We start from the raw sequence: 6,435 nt of genomic DNA, 5'->3' as shown, positions 1-6,435 counted from the left end.
AACTGCTGAAATGAATATATGTACTCCTATATTTGTTTCTAGGGTCAGAGATGAATATAGGAGTACATAAAAACTGTGCACATGTATTGCCATAAGGTCGAACTTATCTGACGGCACATAATTAATTCATTAAAAATCCACTTGTTATTTCCAAATAGAGTAAATAAACTGAATCAATGAGGCTTCTTAACTTGAGTAGGTGTTTAGGTTTGATTGATTCAGTGTGTTTACTCTTTGTTGTTTAGTTGTTAAGTCGTGTCCAACTCTTCGTGACCTCATGGACCAGAGCACGCCAGGCTCTCCCGTCTTCCACTGCCTCCCGGAGTTGGGTCAAATTCATGTTGGTGGCTTCCATGACACTGTCCAACTGTCTCGTCCTCTGTTGTCCCCTTCTCCTCTTGCCTTCACACTTTCCCAGCATCAGGGTCTTTTACAGGGAGTCCTCTCTTCTCATGAGATGGCAAAAGTATTGGAGCCTCAGCTTGAGGATTTGTCCTTCCAGTGAGCACTCGGGGTTGATTTCCTTCAAAATGGATAGTTTTTTTTTTCTCTTTGCGGTCCAGGGGACTCTCGAGAGTCTCCTCCAACACCACAATTCAAAAGCATCAATTCTTCAGCGGTCAGCCTTCTTTATGGTCCAGCTCTCACTTCCATACATCGCTACTGGAAAAACCATAGCGTTGACGATGTGGACCTTTGTCGGCAAGATGATGTCTCTTGCTTTTTAAGATGCTCTCTAGGCTTGTCATCACTTTCCTCTCAAGAAGCAGGTGTCTTTTAATTTGGTGGCTGCTGCCACCATCTGCAGTGATCACAGAGCGCAAGAAAGTAAAGTCTGTCACTGCCTCAATATCTTCCCTTTCTATTTGCCAGGAGGTGATAGGACCAGTGGCCATGATCTTAGGGTTTTGTTTTTTGTTTTTTGATGTTGAGCTTCAGACCATTTTTGTGCTCTCCTCTTTCACCCTCATTAAGAGGTTCTTTAATTCCTCCTCACTTTCTGCCATCAGAGTGGTATCATCTGCATATTGGAGGTTGTTGATGTTTCTTCTGGCAATCTTAATTACAGCTTGGGATTCCTCCAGTCCTGCCTTTCACATAATGTATTCTGCATATAAGTTAAATAAGCAGGGAGACAATATACAGCCTTGTCGTACTCCTTTCCCAATTTTGAACCAATCAGTTGTTCCATATCCAGTTTTAACTGTTGCTTCCTGTCCCACATATAGATTTCTCAGGAGATAGATAAGGTGGTCAGGCACTCCCGTTTCTTTATGAACTTGCCATAGATAGTTGTTGTCGACATAGTCAAAGACTTCTGCATAGTCAATGGAGCAGAAATAGATGTTTTTCTGGAACTCTCTGGCTTTCTCCATAATCTAGTGCATGTTAGCAATTTGGTCCACTGGCCTTGTTGTTAGCCATGCTTTCTAAGGACACTTGACTTCACTCTCCAGGATGTCTGGCTCAATGTCAGCAACCACACTATCTGGGTTGTCCGGGACGTCCAGATCTTTCTGGTATAATTCTTCTGTGTATTCTTGCCACCTCTTCTTGATGTCTTCTGCTTTTGTTAAGTCCCTACCATTTTTTCCTTTATCATGTCAGTCTTTGTACAAAATGGTCCCTTAATATCTCCAATTTTCTTGAACAGATCTCTGGTTTTTCCCTTTCTAGTCTTTTCCTCTATTTCTTTGCACTCTTCATTTAAGAAGGCCCTCTTGTCTCTCCTTGCTATTCTTTCGAAGTCTGCATTCAATTTTCTGTAACTTTCCCTATCTCCCTTGCATTTTCTTTCCCTTCTCTTCTCTGCTATTTGTAAGGCCTCGTTGGACAGCCACATTTCGTTTTCTTTCGGATGGCTTTTGTTGCTGCCTCCTGTACAATGTTACAAGCCTCCATACATAGTTCCTCAGGCACTCTGTCCACCAAATCAAGTTCCTTAAATCTGTTCTTCGCTTCCACTGTGTATTCATAAGGGATTTGGTTTAGATTACACCTGACTCCCCTTCATGGATTGCTGCCTCCAGAGCTAATGAAGTGATTGGGCCCAAGCCAAAATTGTGGTCAATTTGAGCCTCTTCAGCATCGGTGGTTGGTTCATAAACTTGAATTACTGTGATGTTGAAAGGTCTGCCTTGGATTCCTATTGAAATTATTCTATCATTTTTGAGATTGTATCCCGGTACAGCTTTTCCCACTCTTTTGTTGACTATGAGGGCTACTCCATTGCTTCTACGGGCTTCTTGCCCACAATAGTAGATATGATAATCATCTGAATTGAATTCGCCCATTCCTGTCCATTTTAGTTCACTGACGCCCAGGATGTCAATGTTTATTCTTGCCATCTCCTGTTTGACCACATCCAGCTTCCCAAGGTTCATAGATCTTACATTCCAGGTTCCTATGCAGTGTTTTTCTTTGCAGCATTGGACTTTCCTTTCACTTCCGCAACTGAGTGTCCTTTCGGCTTTGGCCCAACCACTTCATTAGCTCTGGAGCTACTTGTACTTGTCCTCCGCTCTTCCTAAGTAGCATGTTGGACGCCTTCCAACCTGAGGGGCTCATCTTCCAGCGTCACATCTTTTAGCCTTTTGTTTCTGTTCATTGGGTTTTCTTAGCAAAGATACTGGAGTGGCTTGCCAGTTCCTGCTCCAGGTGGATCGTGTTTAGTTAGATCTCTCCACTATGACCTGTCTGTCTTGGTGTCCCTGCACAGCATAGTCCATAGCTTCTCTGAATTACTCAAGACCCTTTGCCATGACAAGACAGCACTCCATGAAGGGTTTTACTCTAGTAGGGAGTAATAGGTGGATTTAGTTCACACTATCCCTTTTATGTGAGACGTGGTGGCGCTGCTGGTTAAACCGCAGAAGGCTCTGGGCTGCAAGGTCGGAAGACCAGCAGTCGTAAGATTGAATCCATGCATCAGAGTAAGCTCCTGTCGCTTGTCTCAGCTCCTGCCAACCTGGCAGTTCAAAAGCATGTAAAATGTGAGTAGATAAATAGGTACCACCACGGTGGGAAGGTAATGGTGTTCTGTGTCTAGTTGCACTGTCCATGTGACCACGGAAACTGTCTATGGACAAACACTGGCTCTATGGCTTGGAAATAGGGAAGAGCACTGTTCCCTAGAGTTGGACACGATCGGACTTAATGTCAAGGGGAACCTTTACCTTTACCTGTACATTTCCCTGTTATGTTGGTCAGGTTTCTGTTCATACTGCAAAACATTTTTTCTCACTATCACTTCCACTGCTGAGAGAGCCGATTCTGAAACATGGTGGTACCTCACTCACTAATTTAGTCTTTATGTTACTTGCTGTGTTTGGGGCAGCAGAAGTGTTGTTTCCTGTCATACAAGGTGGTTGAGGGTGGGACAGGATAATTCTATTTCCCACTTAAAACAAGTGGGTACCATGTTTCTAACAATGACGCAAGCGCTTGCCTTATCTAGCAGATAGCTGGAAAGAATTCCCCTCCCCTGCTCACTTAGCATTAGAGAACTACACAATGCATCACTCCACTGAATGTGTGCTGGCAAGTGTGCTTTGCACCAATACCCAAACAATCTGTAACACAATGGTTCCAAGATGTTGCGGTACTACAACTCCCAGAAGCCCTGACCACTACCCATCTTGGCTGGCTAAGGTATCTGGGAATTTTAGTCTGCTGAACAACATTTGGACACGTTGAACAAAATTTGAACAAACCAAATGTCAGAAACACTCTTACAGAACTTGAGGGCATGGGAGAGATATAAAATATATTTTCTGCTTTTTCAGCCTAGCTTCCTTCATACAATAATTGGGCTCAGCTCAGCACACCTGTTATCCTGACACCAAGGCAGGCACCCAGATTACTCACACCTGAAAGCTCACAAGTGAAAATATACACTATTATTTATTTTAAACATTTCTATCTTGCCTTTCTCCCCAAAAGGACTGAAGGTGGTTTACATCATTAGAGCAGTATTTAAAAGCTAAAGATAAATAAATATGCAAATATTTAAAAATAATTAAAGAAGTATTATAATAAAGTGGTAACTAAGATCAATATTAAAATACATTTAAAACAGAGTACAGCAATCCATTTGAAACCCCTCTCAGACCACTAGTCATGAAGGTAAATCCTGCTTGAGGAGAAAGGTCTTTGCCTGCCTGTGGGAGGACAGCAAAGATGGGGCCAGTCTGGTCTCCTGTGGGAGAGAATTCCAGGATCTGGGAGCAGCAACAGAGAAGGCCCTAAGTACAGTAGCTGATTGGACATTTAATTGTCCTTTGAAGAGATACACTGTTGTGAGCCCTGCCGGCCCTTGTTAGGTCAGCAGACACTCCCTCTTCCATCCTTTGCTCCATAAATGAGGACACAGGCACTTATAAAAAGGGGGGGAGTATTAAAACAAAGGGGGATCAAGAACAGTAACTCCCTGGAACTGCCTCGGACTAGTTTTGGGCATGACCTGGGTGTCAGGCTTCAAGTCTCTAAGTTTTGAGTCTATGTGTACTCCAGTTTACACCCATGAGAGGAGTTTCTGTGCAGTACTCCTTCGTGAGATTACCCCTGTAGTGATGCCAGATGGGTTCCACAAGAGGGAGGACTTACAGTATATGCCCACGGTGAAGGCAGTAGCGCCAGTCTCTGGCTCTCACTCCCCCTTGGATCCCCACTTGCTGGCCCTGGCAGGCTCAGTGCCATTTCCTCCAGCAGCATCGTGGCTGGGTTGTAATGTAGACTCGCTGGGAGCTCCCTCCTGGGTTCATTGGCAACTGTCCCTCCTCTTCCATTTGCCCATCAGCTAGGTCTCTAGAGGAGGGAACCCCTGGAGGAGTTCACTGTCTGGGACTTGGTGAGTCCCAAGGAAAGGTGAGGCAGCCCACTGACCAGGGCACTGAGTTATAGATAAGTGGTGATTCTGTACCAATCACAACTTAATTTTAATATCAAAAAGGAAAATGTTGGCAGATTTGTTTGACTGGGCAGGGAATTGGGGTGGGTGGGATAAAAAGGACTACAAGAGGAAGTGTTTATTGAAACTCATGGTGCAATGTTATGTGCATACAACTGATAAGATATGGCAAAACCACACTCTGTACACTGTAGGTTGAGGCTCCATTGACCTACAATGCATTGAAAACCGATGAATCCATAACCGGCCGTTTTTGTTCCATTTTTGTTCCATTTTGGTTTTTTCTGGTCTGTAGGTCGATTCTCTGGCTGCAAGTCGAACCTAAATTTTGCCGCCAGAGAAGTCTGTAACTCGAAAAGTCTGTAAGTCGAGCTGTCTGTAAGTCGAGGGTCCACTGTACCTCTTTAAAGAAATACAAACTACTCGCACACAAAAGCCCAAGAAAGGAAAATTTGAAACAGACAAATGATGCACAATAAAACAAATCCCATTTAGTCATTCAGAGGAAAAAGAATAGAACTGCTTTTCAATTAATGTACAGTTGACTGTAAAAAGGATCTCTGTTATTCTGAAGTCATGCTGGATGGGTCACTCTGTTCTTTTCAGTGAAGGGAGCAGATTGTGTTTATGTAGGCATTCCTTTGAATGTACAAAATCATTCTCTTAATTGAAATTGACAGAGTTGCCTATAAACAGTTGTGCAAAATTACTGAATAATGAGGTTCAGTCCCGCATCAGTGGTTTTTTTTTAATGGATCAATTTTTACATGCAAAATTTGTCAAAATGTTTCATCTGCATATTTAAAAAGTTGTAAACTGCAATTGTAGTATTGTGGTGGTGGTTGTTATATCCTGTCAAATCGCCTCTAATTCATGGAGACCCTATGAATGAGCACGCTCCAAATAGTCCTGTCTGCAATCACCCTCCTCAGGTCTTGCAAACTCAACCCTGTGGCTTCCTTTAGGGCAGGCTTGTCCAACCTGCGGCCCAAGGGCCGCATGTGGCCCAGGTCGGTTCATAATGCGGTCCAGTGCAATTTTTTATTTTTAAAGAAATTCCAAAGTTTCAAGTTACACTGCTGGCACTTGCAGCCAGAATGCGACTGGGGCACGTCAAAATGGTGGGGGGAGGGAAGGAAGGAAGGAGCGGGAGGGGAGGGGAGAGGGGGGCTGTGTGACTGCATTGCGCCATCCCCGTTAATAGGTGGACCCTCTCCGGGCCCCATAATGCCACCGGAGTTGAAGCTGGCAGCCTCTGCTGTCTTAGATCGCAGCTGCCGGTAAGCGTGCTTGGAGCGGGGCTGTGGAGGATGACTAGGGCTGCCCCCCATGCAGCTCAAATCAAATTTATGTGCGGCCCAAACCAAGTTTTCATCTTCTAATGTGGCCCAGGGAAGGTGAAAGGTTGGACACCCCTGCTTTAGGGAATGAGTCCATCTCTTATTTTGTCCTCCTCTTTTCCTACTGCCTTTCACCTTTCCCAACATTATTGTCTCTTCCAGAGAATGTTGCCTTCTCACAATGTA

This window comes from Pogona vitticeps, chromosome 1 (genome assembly GCF_051106095.1).
Source record: "Pogona vitticeps strain Pit_001003342236 chromosome 1, PviZW2.1, whole genome shotgun sequence".
NCBI classification, from domain to species: domain Eukaryota; kingdom Metazoa; phylum Chordata; class Lepidosauria; order Squamata; family Agamidae; genus Pogona; species Pogona vitticeps.
Note: the sequence above shows the minus strand (reverse complement) of the source record.